Source organism: Schistocerca americana, chromosome 3 (assembly GCF_021461395.2).
Source record: "Schistocerca americana isolate TAMUIC-IGC-003095 chromosome 3, iqSchAmer2.1, whole genome shotgun sequence".
Classification (NCBI taxonomy): domain Eukaryota; kingdom Metazoa; phylum Arthropoda; class Insecta; order Orthoptera; family Acrididae; genus Schistocerca; species Schistocerca americana.
The window spans coordinates 596222152-596244074 of NC_060121.1; the positions used below are offsets into that span (position 1 = coordinate 596222152).

Sequence of the window (21923 nt, forward strand, 5' to 3'; positions counted from 1 at the left end):
CCACAGTGGAAGAAGAACACGCTTCACTCTATCATCTACTCCAGCACGAAAAAAATCGTCGAAGAAATTTTATTCAGTCATTGCTCTCTGAAGATCAAAGTCTTTTAACTCAACAAAAAGATATTTTAAACGAGGCTCATAGGTATTATAATCAATTGTACAGTGCTCACCAGTATATCCCAGATCAGGGACAGGAACTGCTCCGAAACTGTGATATGGAACAACTAGTAACTGCAGAACACAACAGGAGCCTCACTGTTGAAATCCTGTCTGAAGACATTTTCGAAGTAATTAAAAGCTCACCTGTTAAAAAATCACCTGGGCCCGACGGTTTACCCGTAGAATTTTATTCCCAATATTGGCATATTATAAGGAATAAATTCACACAAGTCGTCAACGAAATCTTGAGTGGAGGGCACATACCTGACGAAATGAAAGAGTGTGTCACTGTTTTACTTCCTAAGGGAATCAATTCGGATGTCAAACAGCTCAACAAAATGAGACCGATATCCTTAATGAACTCTGATTATAAAATTATTGCCAGGGTTGTAAAAAACAGACTCCGACCGGTGTTTGATACTGTAATTGGTCCCCATCAAACGTGTCTCCCGGGTCGGAATATTTTTAAAACAGTCTGCGAATACAGGGACATAATCAGTATCTTCTCAACGACATTGACGAAGGCTGGCCTCGTTTTTATCGACTTTTCTAAAGCCTTTGATAGGGTAAACCATGAATATTTATTTACCACTCTGATGCATATAGGTTTTAACGACAAATTTTTAATTGTCTTAAAAAATCTATTGCAAGGGATGAAAACCAAAATTTTAATCAATGGACACTATACTCGAGATGTCGAAATAGCAAATGGTGTCCCGCAGGGAAGTCCTTTATCAATGATGCTATTTGTGGTCGCACTAGAACCTTTGCTGAAACGATTAAACAAGGAATTAGAAGGCATATCAATTTCAGGGGTCAGTAACGCTACCAACGCTTACGCCGACGACGTCGGTGTCATCGTCAGAAGTAATGACGACGTTGTAAGACTGAGAGAGATTGTTCGCCTTTACTGCTTCGCAACGGGAGCGCAAATCAACGATATGAAAAGCTCCTTTCTAAATCTCCATGGCTTCAGGAACACTGCCCTCGAATGGGCCAGGTCTGTAGACCATCACACTGCGTTAGGTGTGAGGTTCTACCGCTGCCCCCTGCAAACAACGACATTCAACTGGAAGAAGGTCTTACATAGTATTCGAGGTACTTTAATAATGAACCGACTTAGAGACTTGAACATTCTCCAAAGGGTGCAATTAATCAACTGCGCTGTCCTTTCGAAAGCAGTATATGTAGGTCAAATACTGCCGATACCTAAAGCGATATCCAAAACCACCATGAGCTTCATCTGCCAGTATGTTTGGAGAGGTGAGATATTTAAAGTGGCGGCCAGTACTATAACTTTAAAACCGCGAGAAGGAGGCCTCGGACTGACCGATATCCGCCGCAAAACTACGGCTCTTTATATCAAGCGTACACTTCAGCTTTTAGAAGACCGCCACAATAATTTATCATCGAAACTTTTCCGAATCCTTACACCGGAGAGTATGGAACCACCTATTAACATAAGTAAAATCTCTTACAAATTGCAGCACATCAGATTCTACTATTTAGAACTCAGTTATCTGCACTGCATTGTCGCGGATAGGACAAAAAGAAACTGTAGTTTCATCATGGATTGCCTTACTACAAAGGACAACCGTAACAGAATGGAATCAAAATATCCCACCCGAAATTGGCAAAATATATGGAAGAATATAAATAATAAAGTACTGTCCACCAATGTGCGCGGTGCCTGGTACAAGGTTGTCAATAATACCGTTGCCACAAATGAAAGATTACAGTCTATAGGATTGAGTGACACAAATCAGTGTCCACGTTGTAATGTGATAGACACCCTCCGGCATCGTCTCATATGCAACGGCTACCAGGTCATTTGGGACAGAGTCCGCCAACAGGTGGCGTTTATCAATAGGAACGACGGCAGATACCTTACTGTCGACATTCTCGTCAACCCCGAAAGCGTTGCTTTCCCTATTCAAAAGAATAATGTTACCCTATGGCTACTGGGGAACTATGTCAATTATGTCATTAATAAACTCGGCCTGCCCGACGTACTGGACTATGAGCAACATCTATTACTGGAATATTATAAAATATGTGGACAACGACACCACAAGACCTTGTATGGTAACATGCTAAAAATATTATTTGACAAACAAGGCATCGGATGACGTACGCAATGACGAATAGCGGATAAAATATCGGATTTTGCGATGCCAAAGTAGGGGATTGCTGCTAAGGGCGACGTACGGTGGGGACTTCGTGGGCCCCAGGGCCGCTACGGTAGCCGTGAAGGCCTTCGCAGAACCCTGAAAAGGCCTTGCATTCTATGCCTATGCATAAAAAAAAAAAAAAAAGAAAAAAAAAAAAAAAAAAAAAAAAGATCAGTGTCTTGTATTGTGTGTGTCCTTAAGAAGCCTACGTTTCTCAGTCAACCAATTAATTTTTCTTTCTTTATACACAATTTTCACCAGATCATTTTCAGTTATTTTGAACAACCATCCAACGTTACAAAATAAGTTCATTTGGATGGAGACATTTACTTTTCTCACCACGTTTGATATGGATTCCCTTACTTGCAAAGGAGTATTTCATTTGATTTTAGCAATGAAGCTCGCCGAAGAAGGCGCATGAAGGTGAGCGAATGGAAGGGCTAGAAGGGGAGATGGGAGGCCCTAAAAATGAAAAAAAAAAGAAACATAAAAAAAAAAAAAAAAAAAGTTGGTAGAGCATTAGGCTTTTAACCTAAGGGTCCAGGGTTCAAGTCCCTGTTCGGGCGGAAATTTTAATACTTTGGTAGCCGCACGTGTAGTAGCGGTGTAAGCACTACGGAAAAGAATGCATCTACGCCGTTTCCTGGCACTGCAGTGCTTTAAACGGTACCAGTTGCATGTGTCGGGAGGGTCTTGCGCTACTGGCAGTCGTGGCCGAGTGGTTAAGGCGTCTGACTCGAAATCAGATTCCCTGTGGGAGTGTAGGTTCGAATCCTACCGGCTGCGTGCGATTTTGCGTAAAAAAACGAGCAGAAATTTTCGCACACATGTGACATGCGTGGGTGAAAGCGGATCCAAACCTGTGACACCATTCTCAACAAGACGGAAATTTATTTTTTAAGAATACTGTTTCGCGACGGCCGCTGCCTGTTGTGGCTACCGGTTCACCTCGCAAGGACGCTAGTACTGCAGAAATCAGTCGCAGGCCCACGAACGCGCCCCCGTCATTTTGTCGCGTCGTCGCCGTCTTTGTGAGTACACAGGTGTGCTTGAAAGTGTTGGACACAGCGAGCATTCATTTCTTTCTAAGAAGCGCAATTCAGTTCATTCGAGTGTGGCAAAAGCAGTGGTGCAGCGTTTCTTTTCTTAAGATCTCGCAGCTGCTTGCAAGTATGGCCATCGTTTAAGACGACACAAAACTAGCGTCAGCGGTGCGTCAGTGGGAAGTCGGTGAAGTCGCCATTGGAGCCATAAGCCAGGAATAACGACACGCGAATCACTCGCACACCATGCAGCATGCACCACAACGCTCGGCTGAGGGACCGGATAGCCCAGTCGGTAGAGCGCTGAACCTTCAACCAAAGGGTCCCGGGTTCAAGCCCCCGTCCAGGCGAAAATTAATACACTGTCGTAACGGCCAAATGTGCTGGCAACGAAAGCGCTACAGAAACGAGTGAGGCCATATCGTGTTCTGCCATCGGATTGCTTGCAAAGCAGCAGTTTCACTTGTCGAGACCACGCCTCTGCGACCGGCAGTCGTGGCCGAGTGGTTAAGGCGTCTGACTAGAAATCAGATTCCCTCTGGGAGCGTAGGTTCGAGTCCTACCGACTGCGTTTCTTTTTTGTGTCAAGAGGTGGAGAACATCTCCAACGGAACCGTGAAATGAGCGAATACGTGGGAAACACTGCATTCGAGACGCTTGTAAATTTTACAATTGTCCAGTGAGTGTCGACAAAACACGTAGCTCCTCTGCTGTAATATATGAGACGTACAAACTGCTGCAATTTGACTTTACATCGTGTGTCAGCTTCCTTCGATAGCCTGTTACGAGCCTAGCGTGATGAGTTTATAGACAGCAGTCAGACGACGTTTAAATAATAACAGCTCCACGCAACGATTACCCAACAGTAAAGGACATGAGGCAATGTGTCAGTATGCGTAGTGGGAGGGGTGACCACGTGATGTGAGCCCGGATAGCTCAGTCGGTAGAGCATTAGGCTTTTAACCTAAGGGTCCAGGGTTCAAGTCCCTGTTCGGGCGGAAATTTTAATACTTTGGTAGCCGCACGTGTAGTAGCGGTGTAAGCACTACGGAAAAGAATGCATCTACGCCGTTTCCTGGCACTGCAGTGCTTTAAACGGTACCAGTTGCATGTGTCGGGAGGGTCTTGCGCTACTGGCAGTCGTGGCCGAGTGGTTAAGGCGTCTGACTCGAAATCAGATTCCCTGTGGGAGTGTAGGTTCGAATCCTACCGGCTGCGTGCGATTTTGCGTAAAAAAACGAGCAGAAATTTTCGCACACATGTGACATGCGTGGGTGAAAGCGGATCCAAACCTGTGACACCATTCTCAACAAGACGGAAATTTATTTTTTAAGAATACTGTTTCGCGACGGCCGCTGCCTGTTGTGGCTACCGGTTCACCTCGCAAGGACGCTAGTACTGCAGAAATCAGTCGCAGGCCCACGAACGCGCCCCCGTCATTTTGTCGCGTCGTCGCCGTCTTTGTGAGTACACAGGTGTGCTTGAAAGTGTTGGACACAGCGAGCATTCATTTCTTTCTAAGAAGCGCAATTCAGTTCATTCGAGTGTGGCAAAAGCAGTGGTGCAGCGTTTCTTTTCTTAAGATCTCGCAGCTGCTTGCAAGTATGGCCATCGTTTAAGACGACACAAAACTAGCGTCAGCGGTGCGTCAGTGGGAAGTCGGTGAAGTCGCCATTGGAGCCATAAGCCAGGAATAACGACACGCGAATCACTCGCACACCATGCAGCATGCACCACAACGCTCGGCTGAGGGACCGGATAGCCCAGTCGGTAGAGCGCTGAACCTTCAACCAAAGGGTCCCGGGTTCAAGCCCCCGTCCAGGCGAAAATTAATACACTGTCGTAACGGCCAAATGTGCTGGCAACGAAAGCGCTACAGAAACGAGTGAGGCCATATCGTGTTCTGCCATCGGATTGCTTGCAAAGCAGCAGTTTCACTTGTCGAGACCACGCCTCTGCGACCGGCAGTCGTGGCCGAGTGGTTAAGGCGTCTGACTAGAAATCAGATTCCCTCTGGGAGCGTAGGTTCGAGTCCTACCGACTGCGTTTCTTTTTTGTGTCAAGAGGTGGAGAACATCTCCAACGGAACCGTGAAATGAGCGAATACGTGGGAAACACTGCATTCGAGACGCTTGTAAATTTTACAATTGTCCAGTGAGTGTCGACAAAACACGTAGCTCCTCTGCTGTAATATATGAGACGTACAAACTGCTGCAATTTGACTTTACATCGTGTGTCAGCTTCCTTCGATAGCCTGTTACGAGCCTAGCGTGATGAGTTTATAGACAGCAGTCAGACGACGTTTAAATAATAACAGCTCCACGCAACGATTACCCAACAGTAAAGGACATGAGGCAATGTGTCAGTATGCGTAGTGGGAGGGGTGACCACGTGATGTGAGCCCGGATAGCTCAGTCGGTAGAGCATTAGGCTTTTAACCTAAGGGTCCAGGGTTCAAGTCCCTGTTCGGGCGGAAATTTTAATACTTTGGTAGCCGCACGTGTAGTAGCGGTGTAAGCACTACGGAAAAGAATGCATCTACGCCGTTTCCTGGCACTGCAGTGCTTTAAACGGTACCAGTTGCATGTGTCGGGAGGGTCTTGCGCTACTGGCAGTCGTGGCCGAGTGGTTAAGGCGTCTGACTCGAAATCAGATTCCCTGTGGGAGTGTAGGTTCGAATCCTACCGGCTGCGTGCGATTTTGCGTAAAAAAACGAGCAGAAATTTTCGCACACATGTGACATGCGTGGGTGAAAGCGGATCCAAACCTGTGACACCATTCTCAACAAGACGGAAATTTATTTTTTAAGAATACTGTTTCGCGACGGCCGCTGCCTGTTGTGGCTACCGGTTCACCTCGCAAGGACGCTAGTACTGCAGAAATCAGTCGCAGGCCCACGAACGCGCCACCGTCATTTTGTCGCGTCGTCGCCGTCTTTGTGAGTACACAGGTGTGCTTGAAAGTGTTGGACACAGCGAGCATTCATTTCTTTCTAAGAAGCGCAATTCAGTTCATTCGAGTGTGGCAAAAGCAGTGGTGCAGCGTTTCTTTTCTTAAGATCTCGCAGCTGCTTGCAAGTATGGCCATCGTTTAAGACGACACAAAACTAGCGTCAGCGGTGCGTCAGTGGGAAGTCGGTGAAGTCGCCATTGGAGCCATAAGCCAGGAATAACGACACGCGAATCACTCGCACACCATGCAGCATGCACCACAACGCTCGGCTGAGGGACCGGATAGCCCAGTCGGTAGAGCGCTGAACCTTCAACCAAAGGGTCCCGGGTTCAAGCCCCCGTCCAGGCGAAAATTAATACACTGTCGTAACGGCCAAATGTGCTGGCAACGAAAGCGCTACAGAAACGAGTGAGGCCATATCGTGTTCTGCCATCGGATTGCTTGCAAAGCAGCAGTTTCACTTGTCGAGACCACGCCTCTGCGACCGGCAGTCGTGGCCGAGTGGTTAAGGCGTCTGACTAGAAATCAGATTCCCTCTGGGAGCGTAGGTTCGAGTCCTACCGACTGCGTTTCTTTTTTGTGTCAAGAGGTGGAGAACATCTCCAACGGAACCGTGAAATGAGCGAATACGTGGGAAACACTGCATTCGAGACGCTTGTAAATTTTACAATTGTCCAGTGAGTGTCGACAAAACACGTAGCTCCTCTGCTGTAATATATGAGACGTACAAACTGCTGCAATTTGACTTTACATCGTGTGTCAGCTTCCTTCGATAGCCTGTTACGAGCCTAGCGTGATGAGTTTATAGACAGCAGTCAGACGACGTTTAAATAATAACAGCTCCACGCAACGATTACCCAACAGTAAAGGACATGAGGCAATGTGTCAGTATGCGTAGTGGGAGGGGTGACCACGTGATGTGAGCCCGGATAGCTCAGTCGGTAGAGCATTAGGCTTTTAACCTAAGGGTCCAGGGTTCAAGTCCCTGTTCGGGCGGAAATTTTAATACTTTGGTAGCCGCACGTGTAGTAGCGGTGTAAGCACTACGGAAAAGAATGCATCTACGCCGTTTCCTGGCACTGCAGTGCTTTAAACGGTACCAGTTGCATGTGTCGGGAGGGTCTTGCGCTACTGGCAGTCGTGGCCGAGTGGTTAAGGCGTCTGACTCGAAATCAGATTCCCTGTGGGAGTGTAGGTTCGAATCCTACCGGCTGCGTGCGATTTTGCGTAAAAAAACGAGCAGAAATTTTCGCACACATGTGACATGCGTGGGTGAAAGCGGATCCAAACCTGTGACACCATTCTCAACAAGACGGAAATTTATTTTTTAAGAATACTGTTTCGCGACGGCCGCTGCCTGTTGTGGCTACCGGTTCACCTCGCAAGGACGCTAGTACTGCAGAAATCAGTCGCAGGCCCACGAACGCGCCACCGTCATTTTGTCGCGTCGTCGCCGTCTTTGTGAGTACACAGGTGTGCTTGAAAGTGTTGGACACAGCGAGCATTCATTTCTTTCTAAGAAGCGCAATTCAGTTCATTCGAGTGTGGCAAAAGCAGTGGTGCAGCGTTTCTTTTCTTAAGATCTCGCAGCTGCTTGCAAGTATGGCCATCGTTTAAGACGACACAAAACTAGCGTCAGCGGTGCGTCAGTGGGAAGTCGGTGAAGTCGCCATTGGAGCCATAAGCCAGGAATAACGACACGCGAATCACTCGCACACCATGCAGCATGCACCACAACGCTCGGCTGAGGGACCGGATAGCCCAGTCGGTAGAGCGCTGAACCTTCAACCAAAGGGTCCCGGGTTCAAGCCCCCGTCCAGGCGAAAATTAATACACTGTCGTAACGGCCAAATGTGCTGGCAACGAAAGCGCTACAGAAACGAGTGAGGCCATATCGTGTTCTGCCATCGGATTGCTTGCAAAGCAGCAGTTTCACTTGTCGAGACCACGCCTCTGCGACCGGCAGTCGTGGCCGAGTGGTTAAGGCGTCTGACTAGAAATCAGATTCCCTCTGGGAGCGTAGGTTCGAGTCCTACCGACTGCGTTTCTTTTTTGTGTCAAGAGGTGGAGAACATCTCCAACGGAACCGTGAAATGAGCGAATACGTGGGAAACACTGCATTCGAGACGCTTGTAAATTTTACAATTGTCCAGTGAGTGTCGACAAAACACGTAGCTCCTCTGCTGTAATATATGAGACGTACAAACTGCTGCAATTTGACTTTACATCGTGTGTCAGCTTCCTTCGATAGCCTGTTACGAGCCTAGCGTGATGAGTTTATAGACAGCAGTCAGACGACGTTTAAATAATAACAGCTCCACGCAACGATTACCCAACAGTAAAGGACATGAGGCAATGTGTCAGTATGCGTAGTGGGAGGGGTGACCACGTGATGTGAGCCCGGATAGCTCAGTCGGTAGAGCATTAGGCTTTTAACCTAAGGGTCCAGGGTTCAAGTCCCTGTTCGGGCGGAAATTTTAATACTTTGGTAGCCGCACGTGTAGTAGCGGTGTAAGCACTACGGAAAAGAATGCATCTACGCCGTTTCCTGGCACTGCAGTGCTTTAAACGGTACCAGTTGCATGTGTCGGGAGGGTCTTGCGCTACTGGCAGTCGTGGCCGAGTGGTTAAGGCGTCTGACTCGAAATCAGATTCCCTGTGGGAGTGTAGGTTCGAATCCTACCGGCTGCGTGCGATTTTGCGTAAAAAAACGAGCAGAAATTTTCGCACACATGTGACATGCGTGGGTGAAAGCGGATCCAAACCTGTGACACCATTCTCAACAAGACGGAAATTTATTTTTTAAGAATACTGTTTCGCGACGGCCGCTGCCTGTTGTGGCTACCGGTTCACCTCGCAAGGACGCTAGTACTGCAGAAATCAGTCGCAGGCCCACGAACGCGCCCCCGTCATTTTGTCGCGTCGTCGCCGTCTTTGTGAGTACACAGGTGTGCTTGAAAGTGTTGGACACAGCGAGCATTCATTTCTTTCTAAGAAGCGCAATTCAGTTCATTCGAGTGTGGCAAAAGCAGTGGTGCAGCGTTTCTTTTCTTAAGATCTCGCAGCTGCTTGCAAGTATGGCCATCGTTTAAGACGACACAAAACTAGCGTCAGCGGTGCGTCAGTGGGAAGTCGGTGAAGTCGCCATTGGAGCCATAAGCCAGGAATAACGACACGCGAATCACTCGCACACCATGCAGCATGCACCACAACGCTCGGCTGAGGGACCGGATAGCCCAGTCGGTAGAGCGCTGAACCTTCAACCAAAGGGTCCCGGGTTCAAGCCCCCGTCCAGGCGAAAATTAATACACTGTCGTAACGGCCAAATGTGCTGGCAACGAAAGCGCTACAGAAACGAGTGAGGCCATATCGTGTTCTGCCATCGGATTGCTTGCAAAGCAGCAGTTTCACTTGTCGAGACCACGCCTCTGCGACCGGCAGTCGTGGCCGAGTGGTTAAGGCGTCTGACTAGAAATCAGATTCCCTCTGGGAGCGTAGGTTCGAGTCCTACCGACTGCGTTTCTTTTTTGTGTCAAGAGGTGGAGAACATCTCCAACGGAACCGTGAAATGAGCGAATACGTGGGAAACACTGCATTCGAGACGCTTGTAAATTTTACAATTGTCCAGTGAGTGTCGACAAAACACGTAGCTCCTCTGCTGTAATATATGAGACGTACAAACTGCTGCAATTTGACTTTACATCGTGTGTCAGCTTCCTTCGATAGCCTGTTACGAGCCTAGCGTGATGAGTTTATAGACAGCAGTCAGACGACGTTTAAATAATAACAGCTCCACGCAACGATTACCCAACAGTAAAGGACATGAGGCAATGTGTCAGTATGCGTAGTGGGAGGGGTGACCACGTGATGTGAGCCCGGATAGCTCAGTCGGTAGAGCATTAGGCTTTTAACCTAAGGGTCCAGGGTTCAAGTCCCTGTTCGGGCGGAAATTTTAATACTTTGGTAGCCGCACGTGTAGTAGCGGTGTAAGCACTACGGAAAAGAATGCATCTACGCCGTTTCCTGGCACTGCAGTGCTTTAAACGGTACCAGTTGCATGTGTCGGGAGGGTCTTGCGCTACTGGCAGTCGTGGCCGAGTGGTTAAGGCGTCTGACTCGAAATCAGATTCCCTGTGGGAGTGTAGGTTCGAATCCTACCGGCTGCGTGCGATTTTGCGTAAAAAAACGAGCAGAAATTTTCGCACACATGTGACATGCGTGGGTGAAAGCGGATCCAAACCTGTGACACCATTCTCAACAAGACGGAAATTTATTTTTTAAGAATACTGTTTCGCGACGGCCGCTGCCTGTTGTGGCTACCGGTTCACCTCGCAAGGACGCTAGTACTGCAGAAATCAGTCGCAGGCCCACGAACGCGCCCCCGTCATTTTGTCGCGTCGTCGCCGTCTTTGTGAGTACACAGGTGTGCTTGAAAGTGTTGGACACAGCGAGCATTCATTTCTTTCTAAGAAGCGCAATTCAGTTCATTCGAGTGTGGCAAAAGCAGTGGTGCAGCGTTTCTTTTCTTAAGATCTCGCAGCTGCTTGCAAGTATGGCCATCGTTTAAGACGACACAAAACTAGCGTCAGCGGTGCGTCAGTGGGAAGTCGGTGAAGTCGCCATTGGAGCCATAAGCCAGGAATAACGACACGCGAATCACTCGCACACCATGCAGCATGCACCACAACGCTCGGCTGAGGGACCGGATAGCCCAGTCGGTAGAGCGCTGAACCTTCAACCAAAGGGTCCCGGGTTCAAGCCCCCGTCCAGGCGAAAATTAATACACTGTCGTAACGGCCAAATGTGCTGGCAACGAAAGCGCTACAGAAACGAGTGAGGCCATATCGTGTTCTGCCATCGGATTGCTTGCAAAGCAGCAGTTTCACTTGTCGAGACCACGCCTCTGCGACCGGCAGTCGTGGCCGAGTGGTTAAGGCGTCTGACTAGAAATCAGATTCCCTCTGGGAGCGTAGGTTCGAGTCCTACCGACTGCGTTTCTTTTTTGTGTCAAGAGGTGGAGAACATCTCCAACGGAACCGTGAAATGAGCGAATACGTGGGAAACACTGCATTCGAGACGCTTGTAAATTTTACAATTGTCCAGTGAGTGTCGACAAAACACGTAGCTCCTCTGCTGTAATATATGAGACGTACAAACTGCTGCAATTTGACTTTACATCGTGTGTCAGCTTCCTTCGATAGCCTGTTACGAGCCTAGCGTGATGAGTTTATAGACAGCAGTCAGACGACGTTTAAATAATAACAGCTCCACGCAACGATTACCCAACAGTAAAGGACATGAGGCAATGTGTCAGTATGCGTAGTGGGAGGGGTGACCACGTGATGTGAGCCCGGATAGCTCAGTCGGTAGAGCATTAGGCTTTTAACCTAAGGGTCCAGGGTTCAAGTCCCTGTTCGGGCGGAAATTTTAATACTTTGGTAGCCGCACGTGTAGTAGCGGTGTAAGCACTACGGAAAAGAATGCATCTACGCCGTTTCCTGGCACTGCAGTGCTTTAAACGGTACCAGTTGCATGTGTCGGGAGGGTCTTGCGCTACTGGCAGTCGTGGCCGAGTGGTTAAGGCGTCTGACTCGAAATCAGATTCCCTGTGGGAGTGTAGGTTCGAATCCTACCGGCTGCGTGCGATTTTGCGTAAAAAAACGAGCAGAAATTTTCGCACACATGTGACATGCGTGGGTGAAAGCGGATCCAAACCTGTGACACCATTCTCAACAAGACGGAAATTTATTTTTTAAGAATACTGTTTCGCGACGGCCGCTGCCTGTTGTGGCTACCGGTTCACCTCGCAAGGACGCTAGTACTGCAGAAATCAGTCGCAGGCCCACGAACGCGCCACCGTCATTTTGTCGCGTCGTCGCCGTCTTTGTGAGTACACAGGTGTGCTTGAAAGTGTTGGACACAGCGAGCATTCATTTCTTTCTAAGAAGCGCAATTCAGTTCATTCGAGTGTGGCAAAAGCAGTGGTGCAGCGTTTCTTTTCTTAAGATCTCGCAGCTGCTTGCAAGTATGGCCATCGTTTAAGACGACACAAAACTAGCGTCAGCGGTGCGTCAGTGGGAAGTCGGTGAAGTCGCCATTGGAGCCATAAGCCAGGAATAACGACACGCGAATCACTCGCACACCATGCAGCATGCACCACAACGCTCGGCTGAGGGACCGGATAGCCCAGTCGGTAGAGCGCTGAACCTTCAACCAAAGGGTCCCGGGTTCAAGCCCCCGTCCAGGCGAAAATTAATACACTGTCGTAACGGCCAAATGTGCTGGCAACGAAAGCGCTACAGAAACGAGTGAGGCCATATCGTGTTCTGCCATCGGATTGCTTGCAAAGCAGCAGTTTCACTTGTCGAGACCACGCCTCTGCGACCGGCAGTCGTGGCCGAGTGGTTAAGGCGTCTGACTAGAAATCAGATTCCCTCTGGGAGCGTAGGTTCGAGTCCTACCGACTGCGTTTCTTTTTTGTGTCAAGAGGTGGAGAACATCTCCAACGGAACCGTGAAATGAGCGAATACGTGGGAAACACTGCATTCGAGACGCTTGTAAATTTTACAATTGTCCAGTGAGTGTCGACAAAACACGTAGCTCCTCTGCTGTAATATATGAGACGTACAAACTGCTGCAATTTGACTTTACATCGTGTGTCAGCTTCCTTCGATAGCCTGTTACGAGCCTAGCGTGATGAGTTTATAGACAGCAGTCAGACGACGTTTAAATAATAACAGCTCCACGCAACGATTACCCAACAGTAAAGGACATGAGGCAATGTGTCAGTATGCGTAGTGGGAGGGGTGACCACGTGATGTGAGCCCGGATAGCTCAGTCGGTAGAGCATTAGGCTTTTAACCTAAGGGTCCAGGGTTCAAGTCCCTGTTCGGGCGGAAATTTTAATACTTTGGTAGCCGCACGTGTAGTAGCGGTGTAAGCACTACGGAAAAGAATGCATCTACGCCGTTTCCTGGCACTGCAGTGCTTTAAACGGTACCAGTTGCATGTGTCGGGAGGGTCTTGCGCTACTGGCAGTCGTGGCCGAGTGGTTAAGGCGTCTGACTCGAAATCAGATTCCCTGTGGGAGTGTAGGTTCGAATCCTACCGGCTGCGTGCGATTTTGCGTAAAAAAACGAGCAGAAATTTTCGCACACATGTGACATGCGTGGGTGAAAGCGGATCCAAACCTGTGACACCATTCTCAACAAGACGGAAATTTATTTTTTAAGAATACTGTTTCGCGACGGCCGCTGCCTGTTGTGGCTACCGGTTCACCTCGCAAGGACGCTAGTACTGCAGAAATCAGTCGCAGGCCCACGAACGCGCCCCCGTCATTTTGTCGCGTCGTCGCCGTCTTTGTGAGTACACAGGTGTGCTTGAAAGTGTTGGACACAGCGAGCATTCATTTCTTTCTAAGAAGCGCAATTCAGTTCATTCGAGTGTGGCAAAAGCAGTGGTGCAGCGTTTCTTTTCTTAAGATCTCGCAGCTGCTTGCAAGTATGGCCATCGTTTAAGACGACACAAAACTAGCGTCAGCGGTGCGTCAGTGGGAAGTCGGTGAAGTCGCCATTGGAGCCATAAGCCAGGAATAACGACACGCGAATCACTCGCACACCATGCAGCATGCACCACAACGCTCGGCTGAGGGACCGGATAGCCCAGTCGGTAGAGCGCTGAACCTTCAACCAAAGGGTCCCGGGTTCAAGCCCCCGTCCAGGCGAAAATTAATACACTGTCGTAACGGCCAAATGTGCTGGCAACGAAAGCGCTACAGAAACGAGTGAGGCCATATCGTGTTCTGCCATCGGATTGCTTGCAAAGCAGCAGTTTCACTTGTCGAGACCACGCCTCTGCGACCGGCAGTCGTGGCCGAGTGGTTAAGGCGTCTGACTAGAAATCAGATTCCCTCTGGGAGCGTAGGTTCGAGTCCTACCGACTGCGTTTCTTTTTTGTGTCAAGAGGTGGAGAACATCTCCAACGGAACCGTGAAATGAGCGAATACGTGGGAAACACTGCATTCGAGACGCTTGTAAATTTTACAATTGTCCAGTGAGTGTCGACAAAACACGTAGCTCCTCTGCTGTAATATATGAGACGTACAAACTGCTGCAATTTGACTTTACATCGTGTGTCAGCTTCCTTCGATAGCCTGTTACGAGCCTAGCGTGATGAGTTTATAGACAGCAGTCAGACGACGTTTAAATAATAACAGCTCCACGCAACGATTACCCAACAGTAAAGGACATGAGGCAATGTGTCAGTATGCGTAGTGGGAGGGGTGACCACGTGATGTGAGCCCGGATAGCTCAGTCGGTAGAGCATTAGGCTTTTAACCTAAGGGTCCAGGGTTCAAGTCCCTGTTCGGGCGGAAATTTTAATACTTTGGTAGCCGCACGTGTAGTAGCGGTGTAAGCACTACGGAAAAGAATGCATCTACGCCGTTTCCTGGCACTGCAGTGCTTTAAACGGTACCAGTTGCATGTGTCGGGAGGGTCTTGCGCTACTGGCAGTCGTGGCCGAGTGGTTAAGGCGTCTGACTCGAAATCAGATTCCCTGTGGGAGTGTAGGTTCGAATCCTACCGGCTGCGTGCGATTTTGCGTAAAAAAACGAGCAGAAATTTTCGCACACATGTGACATGCGTGGGTGAAAGCGGATCCAAACCTGTGACACCATTCTCAACAAGACGGAAATTTATTTTTTAAGAATACTGTTTCGCGACGGCCGCTGCCTGTTGTGGCTACCGGTTCACCTCGCAAGGACGCTAGTACTGCAGAAATCAGTCGCAGGCCCACGAACGCGCCACCGTCATTTTGTCGCGTCGTCGCCGTCTTTGTGAGTACACAGGTGTGCTTGAAAGTGTTGGACACAGCGAGCATTCATTTCTTTCTAAGAAGCGCAATTCAGTTCATTCGAGTGTGGCAAAAGCAGTGGTGCAGCGTTTCTTTTCTTAAGATCTCGCAGCTGCTTGCAAGTATGGCCATCGTTTAAGACGACACAAAACTAGCGTCAGCGGTGCGTCAGTGGGAAGTCGGTGAAGTCGCCATTGGAGCCATAAGCCAGGAATAACGACACGCGAATCACTCGCACACCATGCAGCATGCACCACAACGCTCGGCTGAGGGACCGGATAGCCCAGTCGGTAGAGCGCTGAACCTTCAACCAAAGGGTCCCGGGTTCAAGCCCCCGTCCAGGCGAAAATTAATACACTGTCGTAACGGCCAAATGTGCTGGCAACGAAAGCGCTACAGAAACGAGTGAGGCCATATCGTGTTCTGCCATCGGATTGCTTGCAAAGCAGCAGTTTCACTTGTCGAGACCACGCCTCTGCGACCGGCAGTCGTGGCCGAGTGGTTAAGGCGTCTGACTAGAAATCAGATTCCCTCTGGGAGCGTAGGTTCGAGTCCTACCGACTGCGTTTCTTTTTTGTGTCAAGAGGTGGAGAACATCTCCAACGGAACCGTGAAATGAGCGAATACGTGGGAAACACTGCATTCGAGACGCTTGTAAATTTTACAATTGTCCAGTGAGTGTCGACAAAACACGTAGCTCCTCTGCTGTAATATATGAGACGTACAAACTGCTGCAATTTGACTTTACATCGTGTGTCAGCTTCCTTCGATAGCCTGTTACGAGCCTAGCGTGATGAGTTTATAGACAGCAGTCAGACGACGTTTAAATAATAACAGCTCCACGCAACGATTACCCAACAGTAAAGGACATGAGGCAATGTGTCAGTATGCGTAGTGGGAGGGGTGACCACGTGATGTGAGCCCGGATAGCTCAGTCGGTAGAGCATTAGGCTTTTAACCTAAGGGTCCAGGGTTCAAGTCCCTGTTCGGGCGGAAATTTTAATACTTTGGTAGCCGCACGTGTAGTAGCGGTGTAAGCACTACGGAAAAGAATGCATCTACGCCGTTTCCTGGCACTGCAGTGCTTTAAACGGTACCAGTTGCATGTGTCGGGAGGGTCTTGCGCTACTGGCAGTCGTGGCCGAGTGGTTAAGGCGTCTGACTCGAAATCAGATTCCCTGTGGGAGTGTAGGTTCGAATCCTACCGGCTGCGTGCGATTTTGCGTAAAAAAACGAGCAGAAATTTTCGCACACATGTGACATGCGTGGGTGAAAGCGGATCCAAACCTGTGACACCATTCTCAACAAGACGGAAATTTATTTTTTAAGAATACTGTTTCGCGACGGCCGCTGCCTGTTGTGGCTACCGGTTCACCTCGCAAGGACGCTAGTACTGCAGAAATCAGTCGCAGGCCCACGAACGCGCCACCGTCATTTTGTCGCGTCGTCGCCGTCTTTGTGAGTACACAGGTGTGCTTGAAAGTGTTGGACACAGCGAGCATTCATTTCTTTCTAAGAAGCGCAATTCAGTTCATTCGAGTGTGGCAAAAGCAGTGGTGCAGCGTTTCTTTTCTTAAGATCTCGCAGCTGCTTGCAAGTATGGCCATCGTTTAAGACGACACAAAACTAGCGTCAGCGGTGCGTCAGTGGGAAGTCGGTGAAGTCGCCATTGGAGCCATAAGCCAGGAATAACGACACGCGAATCACTCGCACACCATGCAGCATGCACCACAACGCTCGGCTGAGGGACCGGATAGCCCAGTCGGTAGAGCGCTGAACCTTCAACCAAAGGGTCCCGGGTTCAAGCCCCCGTCCAGGCGAAAATTAATACACTGTCGTAACGGCCAAATGTGCTGGCAACGAAAGCGCTACAGAAACGAGTGAGGCCATATCGTGTTCTGCCATCGGATTGCTTGCAAAGCAGCAGTTTCACTTGTCGAGACCACGCCTCTGCGACCGGCAGTCGTGGCCGAGTGGTTAAGGCGTCTGACTAGAAATCAGATTCCCTCTGGGAGCGTAGGTTCGAGTCCTACCGACTGCGTTTCTTTTTTGTGTCAAGAGGTGGAGAACATCTCCAACGGAACCGTGAAATGAGCGAATACGTGGGAAACACTGCATTCGAGACGCTTGTAAATTTTACAATTGTCCAGTGAGTGTCGACAAAACACGTAGCTCCTCTGCTGTAATATATGAGACGTACAAACTGCTGCAATTTGACTTTACATCGTGTGTCAGCTTCCTTCGATAGCCTGTTACGAGCCTAGCGTGATGAGTTTATAGACAGCAGTCAGACGACGTTTAAATAATAACAGCTCCACGCAACGATTACCCAACAGTAAAGGACATGAGGCAATGTGTCAGTATGCGTAGTGGGAGGGGTGACCACGTGATGTGAGCCCGGATAGCTCAGTCGGTAGAGCATTAGGCTTTTAACCTAAGGGTCCAGGGTTCAAGTCCCTGTTCGGGCGGAAATTTTAATACTTTGGTAGCCGCACGTGTAGTAGCGGTGTAAGCACTACGGAAAAGAATGCATCTACGCCGTTTCCTGGCACTGCAGTGCTTTAAACGGTACCCAGTTGCATGTGTCGGGAGGGTCTTGCGCTACTGGCAGTCGTGGCCGAGTGGTTAAGGCGTCTGACTCGAAATCAGATTCCCTGTGGGAGTGTAGGTTCGAATCCTACCGGCTGCGTGCGATTTTGCGTAAAAAAACGAGCAGAAATTTTCGCACACATGTGACATGCGTGGGTGAAAGCGGATCCAAACCTGTGACACCATTCTCAACAAGACGGAAATTTATTTTTTAAGAATACTGTTTCGCGACGGCCGCTGCCTGTTGTGGCTACCGGTTCACCTCGCAAGGACGCTAGTACTGCAGAAATCAGTCGCAGGCCCACGAACGCGCCCACCGTCATTTTGTCGCGTCGTCGCCGTCTTTGTGAGTACACAGGTGTGCTTGAAAGTGTTGGACACAGCGAGCATTCATTTCTTTCTAAGAAGCGCAATTCAGTTCATTCGAGTGTGGCAAAAGCAGTGGTGCAGCGTTTCTTTTCTTAAGATCTCGCAGCTGCTTGCAAGTATGGCCATCGTTTAAGACGACACAAAACTAGCGTCAGCGGTGCGTCAGTGGGAAGTCGGTGAAGTCGCCATTGGAGCCATAAGCCAGGAAAAACGACACGCGAATCACTCGCACACCATGCAGCATGCACCACAACGCTCGGCTGAGGGACCGGATAGCCCAGTCGGTAGAGCGCTGAACCTTCAACCAAAGGGTCCCGGGTTCAAGCCCCCGTCCAGGCGAAAATTAATACACTGTCGTAACGGCCAAATGTGCTGGCAACCGAAAGCGCTACAGAAACGAGTGAGGCCATATCGTGTTCTGCCATCGGATTGCTTGCAAAGCAGCAGTTTCACTTGTCGAGACCACGCCTCTGCGACCGGCAGTCGTGGCCGAGTGGTTAAGGCGTCTGACTAGAAATCAGATTCCCTCTGGGAGCGTAGGTTCGAGTCCTACCGACTGCGTTTCTTTTTTGTGTCAAGAGGTGGAGAACATCTCCAACGGAACCGTGAAATGAGCGATTACGTGGGAAACACTGCATTCGAGACGCTTGTAAATTTTACAATTGTCCAGTGAGTGTCGACAAAACACGTAGCTCCTCTGCTGTAATATATGAGACGTACAAACTGCTGCAATTTGACTTTACATCGTGTGTCAGCTTCCTTCGATAGCCTGTTACGAGCCTAGCGTGATGAGTTTATAGACAGCAGTCAGACGACGTTTAAATAATAACAGCTCCACGCAACGATTACCCCACCAGTAAAGGACATGAGGCAATGTGTCAGTATGCGTAGTGGGAGGGGTGACCACGTGATGTGAGCCCGGATAGCTCAGTCGGTAGAGCATTAGGCTTTTAACCTAAGGGTCCAGGGTTCAAGTCCCTGTTCGGGCGGAAATTTTAATACTTTGGTAGCCGCACGTGTAGTAGCGGTGTAAGCACTACGGAAAAGAATGCATCTACGCCGTTTCCTGGCACTGCAGTGCTTTAAACGGTACCAGTTGCATGTGTCGGGAGGGTCTTGCGCTACTGGCAGTCGTGGCCGAGTGGTTAAGGCGTCTGACTCGAAATCAGATTCCCTGTGGAGTGTAGGTTCGAATCCTACCGGCTGCGTGCGATTTTGCGTAAAAAAACGAGCAGAAATTTTCGCACACATGTGACATGCGTGGGTGAAAGCGGATCCAAACCTGTGACACCATTCTCAACAAGACGGAAATTTATTTTTTAAGAATACTGTTTCGCGACGGCCGCTGCCTGTTGTGGCTACCGGTTCACCTCGCAAGGACGCTAGTACTGCAGAAATCAGTCGCAGGCCCACGAACGCGCCCCCGTCATTTTGTCGCGTCGTCGCCGTCTTTGTGAGTACACAGGTGTGCTTGAAGTGTTGGACACAGCGAGCATTCATTTCTTTCTAAGAAGCGCAATTCAGTTCATTCGAGTGTGGCAAAAGCAGTGGGTGCAGCGTTTCTTTTCTTAAGATCTCGCAGCTGCTTGCAAGTATGGCCATCGTTTAAGACGACACAAAACTAGCGTCCAGCGGTGCGTCAGTGGGAAGTCGGTGAAGTCGCCATTGGAGCCATAAGCAGGAATAACGACACGCGAATCACTCGCACACCATGCAGCATGCACCACAAACGCTCGGCTGAGGGACCGGATAGCCCAGTCGGTAGAGCGCTGAACCTTCAACCAAAGGGTCCCGGGTTCAAGCCCCCGTCCAGGCGAAAATTAATACACTGTCGTAACGGCCAAATGTGCTGGCAACGAAAGCGCTACAGAAACGAGTGAGGCCATATCGTGTTCTGCCATCGGATTGCTTGCAAAGCAGCAGTTTTCACTTGTCGAGACCACGCCTCTGCGACCGGCAGTCGTGGCCGAGTGGTTAAGGCGTCTGACTAGAAATCAGATTCCCTCTGGGAGCGTAGGTTCGAGTCCTACCGACTGCGTTTCTTTTTTGTGTCAAGAGGTGGAGAACATCTCCAACGGAACCGTGAAATGAGCGAATACGTGGGAAACACTGCATTCGAGACGCTTGTAAATTTTACAATTGTCAGTGAGTGTCGACAAAACACGTAGCTCCTCTGCTGTAATATATGAGACGTACAAACTGCTGCAATTTGACTTTACCATCGTGTGTCAGCTTCCTTCGATAGCCTGTTACGAGCCTAGCGTGATGAGTTTATAGACAGCAGTCAGACGACGTTTAAATAATAACAGCTCCACGCAACGATTACCCAACAGTAAAGGACATGAGGCAATGTGTCAGTATGCGTAGTGGGAGGGGTGACCACGTGATGTGAGCCCGGATAGCTCAGTCGGTAGAGCATTAGGCTTTTAACCTAAGGGTCCAGGGTTCAAGTCCCTGTTCGGGCGGAAATTTTAATACTTTGGTAGCCGCACGTGTAGTAGCGGTGTAAGCACTACGGAAAAGAATGCATCTACGCCGTTTCCTGGCACTGCAGTGCTTTAAACGGTACCAGTTGCATGTGTCGGGAGGGTCTTGCGCTACTGGCAGTCGTGGCCGAGGCGTCTGACTCGAAATCAGATTCCCTGTGGGAGTGTAGGTTCGAATCTACCGGCTGCGTGCGATTTTGCGTAAAAAAACGAGCAGAAATTTTCGCACACATGTGACATGCGTGGGTGAAAGCGGATCCAAACCTGTGACACCCATTCTCAACAAGACGGAAATTTATTTTTAAGAATACTGTTTCGCGACGGCCGCTGCCTGTTGTGGCTACCGGTTCACCTCGCAAGGACGCTAGTACTGCAGAAATCAGTCGCAGGCCCACGAACGCGCCACCGTCATTTTGTCGCGTCGTCGCCGTCTTTGTGAGTACACAGGTGTGCTTGAAAGTGTTGGACACAGCGAGCATTCATTTCTTTCTAAGAAGCGCAATTCAGTTCATTCGGAGTGGCTAAAGCAGTGGTGCAGCGTTTCTTTCTTAGATCTCGCAGCCTGCTTGCAAGTATGGCCATCGTTAAGACGACACAAAACTAGCGTCAGCGGTGCGTCAGTGGGAAGTCGGTGAAGTCGCCATTGGCGCATAAGCCAGGAATAACGACACGCGAATCACTCGCACACCATGCAGCATGCACCACAACGCTCGGCTGAGGGACCGGATAGGCCCAGTCGGTAGAGCGCTGAACCTTCAACCAAAGGTCCCGGGTTCAAGCCCCCGTCCAGGCGAAAATAATACACTGTCGTAACGGCCAATGTGCTGGCAACGAAAGCGCTACAGAAACGAGTGAGGCCATATCGTGTTCTGCCATGCGATTGCTTGCAAAGCAGCAGTTTCACTGTCGAGACCACGCCTCTGCGGCCGGCAGTCGTGGCCGAGTGGTTAAGGCGTCTGACTAGAAATCAGATTCCCTCTGGGAGCGTAGGTTCGAGTCCTACCGACTGCGTTTCTTTTTGTGTCAAGAGGTGGAGAACATCTCCAACGGAACCGTGAAATGAGCGAATACGTGGGAAACACTGCATTCGAGACGCTTGTAAATTTTACAATTGTCCAGTGAGTGTCGACAAAACACGTAGCTCCTCTGCTGTAATATATGAGACGTACAAACTGCTGCAATTTGACTTTACATCGTGTGTCAGCTTCCTTCGATAGCCTGTTACGAGCCTAGCGTGATGAGTTTATAGACAGCAGTCAGACGACGTTTAAATAATAACAGCTCCACGCAACGATTACCAA

At 49.4% G+C, this 21923-nt stretch overlaps 37 non-coding genes across 37 annotated transcripts; all 37 read left to right on the top strand.

Moving 5' to 3' along the window:
- The first annotated feature begins 3034 nt into the window (after nt 1-3034).
- Trnas-cga lies at nt 3035-3116 on the top strand. Its single transcript has one exon. It is a non-coding gene; the product is annotated as a tRNA-Ser (tRNA).
- A 746-nt stretch (nt 3117-3862) lies between these two features.
- Nucleotides 3863-3944, top strand: Trnas-aga. The gene has a single exon. It is a non-coding gene; the product is annotated as a tRNA-Ser (tRNA).
- Nucleotides 3945-4298: 354 nt separating this feature from the next.
- On the top strand, nt 4299-4371 carry Trnak-uuu. The gene has a single exon. It is a non-coding gene; the product is annotated as a tRNA-Lys (tRNA).
- A 138-nt stretch (nt 4372-4509) lies between these two features.
- On the top strand, nt 4510-4591 carry Trnas-cga. Its single transcript has one exon. It is a non-coding gene; the product is annotated as a tRNA-Ser (tRNA).
- Nucleotides 4592-5337: 746 nt separating this feature from the next.
- On the top strand, nt 5338-5419 carry Trnas-aga. The gene has a single exon. It is a non-coding gene; the product is annotated as a tRNA-Ser (tRNA).
- A 354-nt stretch (nt 5420-5773) lies between these two features.
- On the top strand, nt 5774-5846 carry Trnak-uuu. The gene has a single exon. It is a non-coding gene; the product is annotated as a tRNA-Lys (tRNA).
- Nucleotides 5847-5984: 138 nt separating this feature from the next.
- Nucleotides 5985-6066, top strand: Trnas-cga. The gene has a single exon. It is a non-coding gene; the product is annotated as a tRNA-Ser (tRNA).
- Nucleotides 6067-6812: 746 nt separating this feature from the next.
- Trnas-aga lies at nt 6813-6894 on the top strand. Its single transcript has one exon. It is a non-coding gene; the product is annotated as a tRNA-Ser (tRNA).
- A 354-nt stretch (nt 6895-7248) lies between these two features.
- On the top strand, nt 7249-7321 carry Trnak-uuu. The gene has a single exon. It is a non-coding gene; the product is annotated as a tRNA-Lys (tRNA).
- Nucleotides 7322-7459: 138 nt separating this feature from the next.
- Nucleotides 7460-7541, top strand: Trnas-cga. Its single transcript has one exon. It is a non-coding gene; the product is annotated as a tRNA-Ser (tRNA).
- A 746-nt stretch (nt 7542-8287) lies between these two features.
- Trnas-aga lies at nt 8288-8369 on the top strand. Its single transcript has one exon. It is a non-coding gene; the product is annotated as a tRNA-Ser (tRNA).
- A 354-nt stretch (nt 8370-8723) lies between these two features.
- Trnak-uuu lies at nt 8724-8796 on the top strand. Its single transcript has one exon. It is a non-coding gene; the product is annotated as a tRNA-Lys (tRNA).
- A 138-nt stretch (nt 8797-8934) lies between these two features.
- Trnas-cga lies at nt 8935-9016 on the top strand. The gene has a single exon. It is a non-coding gene; the product is annotated as a tRNA-Ser (tRNA).
- Nucleotides 9017-9762: 746 nt separating this feature from the next.
- Nucleotides 9763-9844, top strand: Trnas-aga. Its single transcript has one exon. It is a non-coding gene; the product is annotated as a tRNA-Ser (tRNA).
- Nucleotides 9845-10198: 354 nt separating this feature from the next.
- Trnak-uuu lies at nt 10199-10271 on the top strand. The gene has a single exon. It is a non-coding gene; the product is annotated as a tRNA-Lys (tRNA).
- Nucleotides 10272-10409: 138 nt separating this feature from the next.
- On the top strand, nt 10410-10491 carry Trnas-cga. The gene has a single exon. It is a non-coding gene; the product is annotated as a tRNA-Ser (tRNA).
- A 746-nt stretch (nt 10492-11237) lies between these two features.
- Nucleotides 11238-11319, top strand: Trnas-aga. Its single transcript has one exon. It is a non-coding gene; the product is annotated as a tRNA-Ser (tRNA).
- A 354-nt stretch (nt 11320-11673) lies between these two features.
- On the top strand, nt 11674-11746 carry Trnak-uuu. The gene has a single exon. It is a non-coding gene; the product is annotated as a tRNA-Lys (tRNA).
- Nucleotides 11747-11884: 138 nt separating this feature from the next.
- Nucleotides 11885-11966, top strand: Trnas-cga. Its single transcript has one exon. It is a non-coding gene; the product is annotated as a tRNA-Ser (tRNA).
- A 746-nt stretch (nt 11967-12712) lies between these two features.
- Trnas-aga lies at nt 12713-12794 on the top strand. Its single transcript has one exon. It is a non-coding gene; the product is annotated as a tRNA-Ser (tRNA).
- A 354-nt stretch (nt 12795-13148) lies between these two features.
- On the top strand, nt 13149-13221 carry Trnak-uuu. The gene has a single exon. It is a non-coding gene; the product is annotated as a tRNA-Lys (tRNA).
- A 138-nt stretch (nt 13222-13359) lies between these two features.
- On the top strand, nt 13360-13441 carry Trnas-cga. The gene has a single exon. It is a non-coding gene; the product is annotated as a tRNA-Ser (tRNA).
- A 746-nt stretch (nt 13442-14187) lies between these two features.
- Trnas-aga lies at nt 14188-14269 on the top strand. The gene has a single exon. It is a non-coding gene; the product is annotated as a tRNA-Ser (tRNA).
- A 354-nt stretch (nt 14270-14623) lies between these two features.
- On the top strand, nt 14624-14696 carry Trnak-uuu. Its single transcript has one exon. It is a non-coding gene; the product is annotated as a tRNA-Lys (tRNA).
- A 138-nt stretch (nt 14697-14834) lies between these two features.
- Trnas-cga lies at nt 14835-14916 on the top strand. The gene has a single exon. It is a non-coding gene; the product is annotated as a tRNA-Ser (tRNA).
- A 746-nt stretch (nt 14917-15662) lies between these two features.
- On the top strand, nt 15663-15744 carry Trnas-aga. Its single transcript has one exon. It is a non-coding gene; the product is annotated as a tRNA-Ser (tRNA).
- A 354-nt stretch (nt 15745-16098) lies between these two features.
- Nucleotides 16099-16171, top strand: Trnak-uuu. The gene has a single exon. It is a non-coding gene; the product is annotated as a tRNA-Lys (tRNA).
- A 138-nt stretch (nt 16172-16309) lies between these two features.
- Trnas-cga lies at nt 16310-16391 on the top strand. Its single transcript has one exon. It is a non-coding gene; the product is annotated as a tRNA-Ser (tRNA).
- A 746-nt stretch (nt 16392-17137) lies between these two features.
- On the top strand, nt 17138-17219 carry Trnas-aga. The gene has a single exon. It is a non-coding gene; the product is annotated as a tRNA-Ser (tRNA).
- Nucleotides 17220-17573: 354 nt separating this feature from the next.
- Nucleotides 17574-17646, top strand: Trnak-uuu. The gene has a single exon. It is a non-coding gene; the product is annotated as a tRNA-Lys (tRNA).
- A 139-nt stretch (nt 17647-17785) lies between these two features.
- On the top strand, nt 17786-17867 carry Trnas-cga. Its single transcript has one exon. It is a non-coding gene; the product is annotated as a tRNA-Ser (tRNA).
- A 748-nt stretch (nt 17868-18615) lies between these two features.
- On the top strand, nt 18616-18697 carry Trnas-aga. Its single transcript has one exon. It is a non-coding gene; the product is annotated as a tRNA-Ser (tRNA).
- Nucleotides 18698-19052: 355 nt separating this feature from the next.
- On the top strand, nt 19053-19125 carry Trnak-uuu. The gene has a single exon. It is a non-coding gene; the product is annotated as a tRNA-Lys (tRNA).
- A 138-nt stretch (nt 19126-19263) lies between these two features.
- Trnas-cga lies at nt 19264-19344 on the top strand. The gene has a single exon. It is a non-coding gene; the product is annotated as a tRNA-Ser (tRNA).
- A 748-nt stretch (nt 19345-20092) lies between these two features.
- On the top strand, nt 20093-20174 carry Trnas-aga. The gene has a single exon. It is a non-coding gene; the product is annotated as a tRNA-Ser (tRNA).
- A 354-nt stretch (nt 20175-20528) lies between these two features.
- Nucleotides 20529-20601, top strand: Trnak-uuu. Its single transcript has one exon. It is a non-coding gene; the product is annotated as a tRNA-Lys (tRNA).
- Nucleotides 20602-21551: 950 nt separating this feature from the next.
- Trnas-aga lies at nt 21552-21633 on the top strand. Its single transcript has one exon. It is a non-coding gene; the product is annotated as a tRNA-Ser (tRNA).
- The last annotated feature ends 290 nt before the right edge of the window (nt 21634-21923 follow it).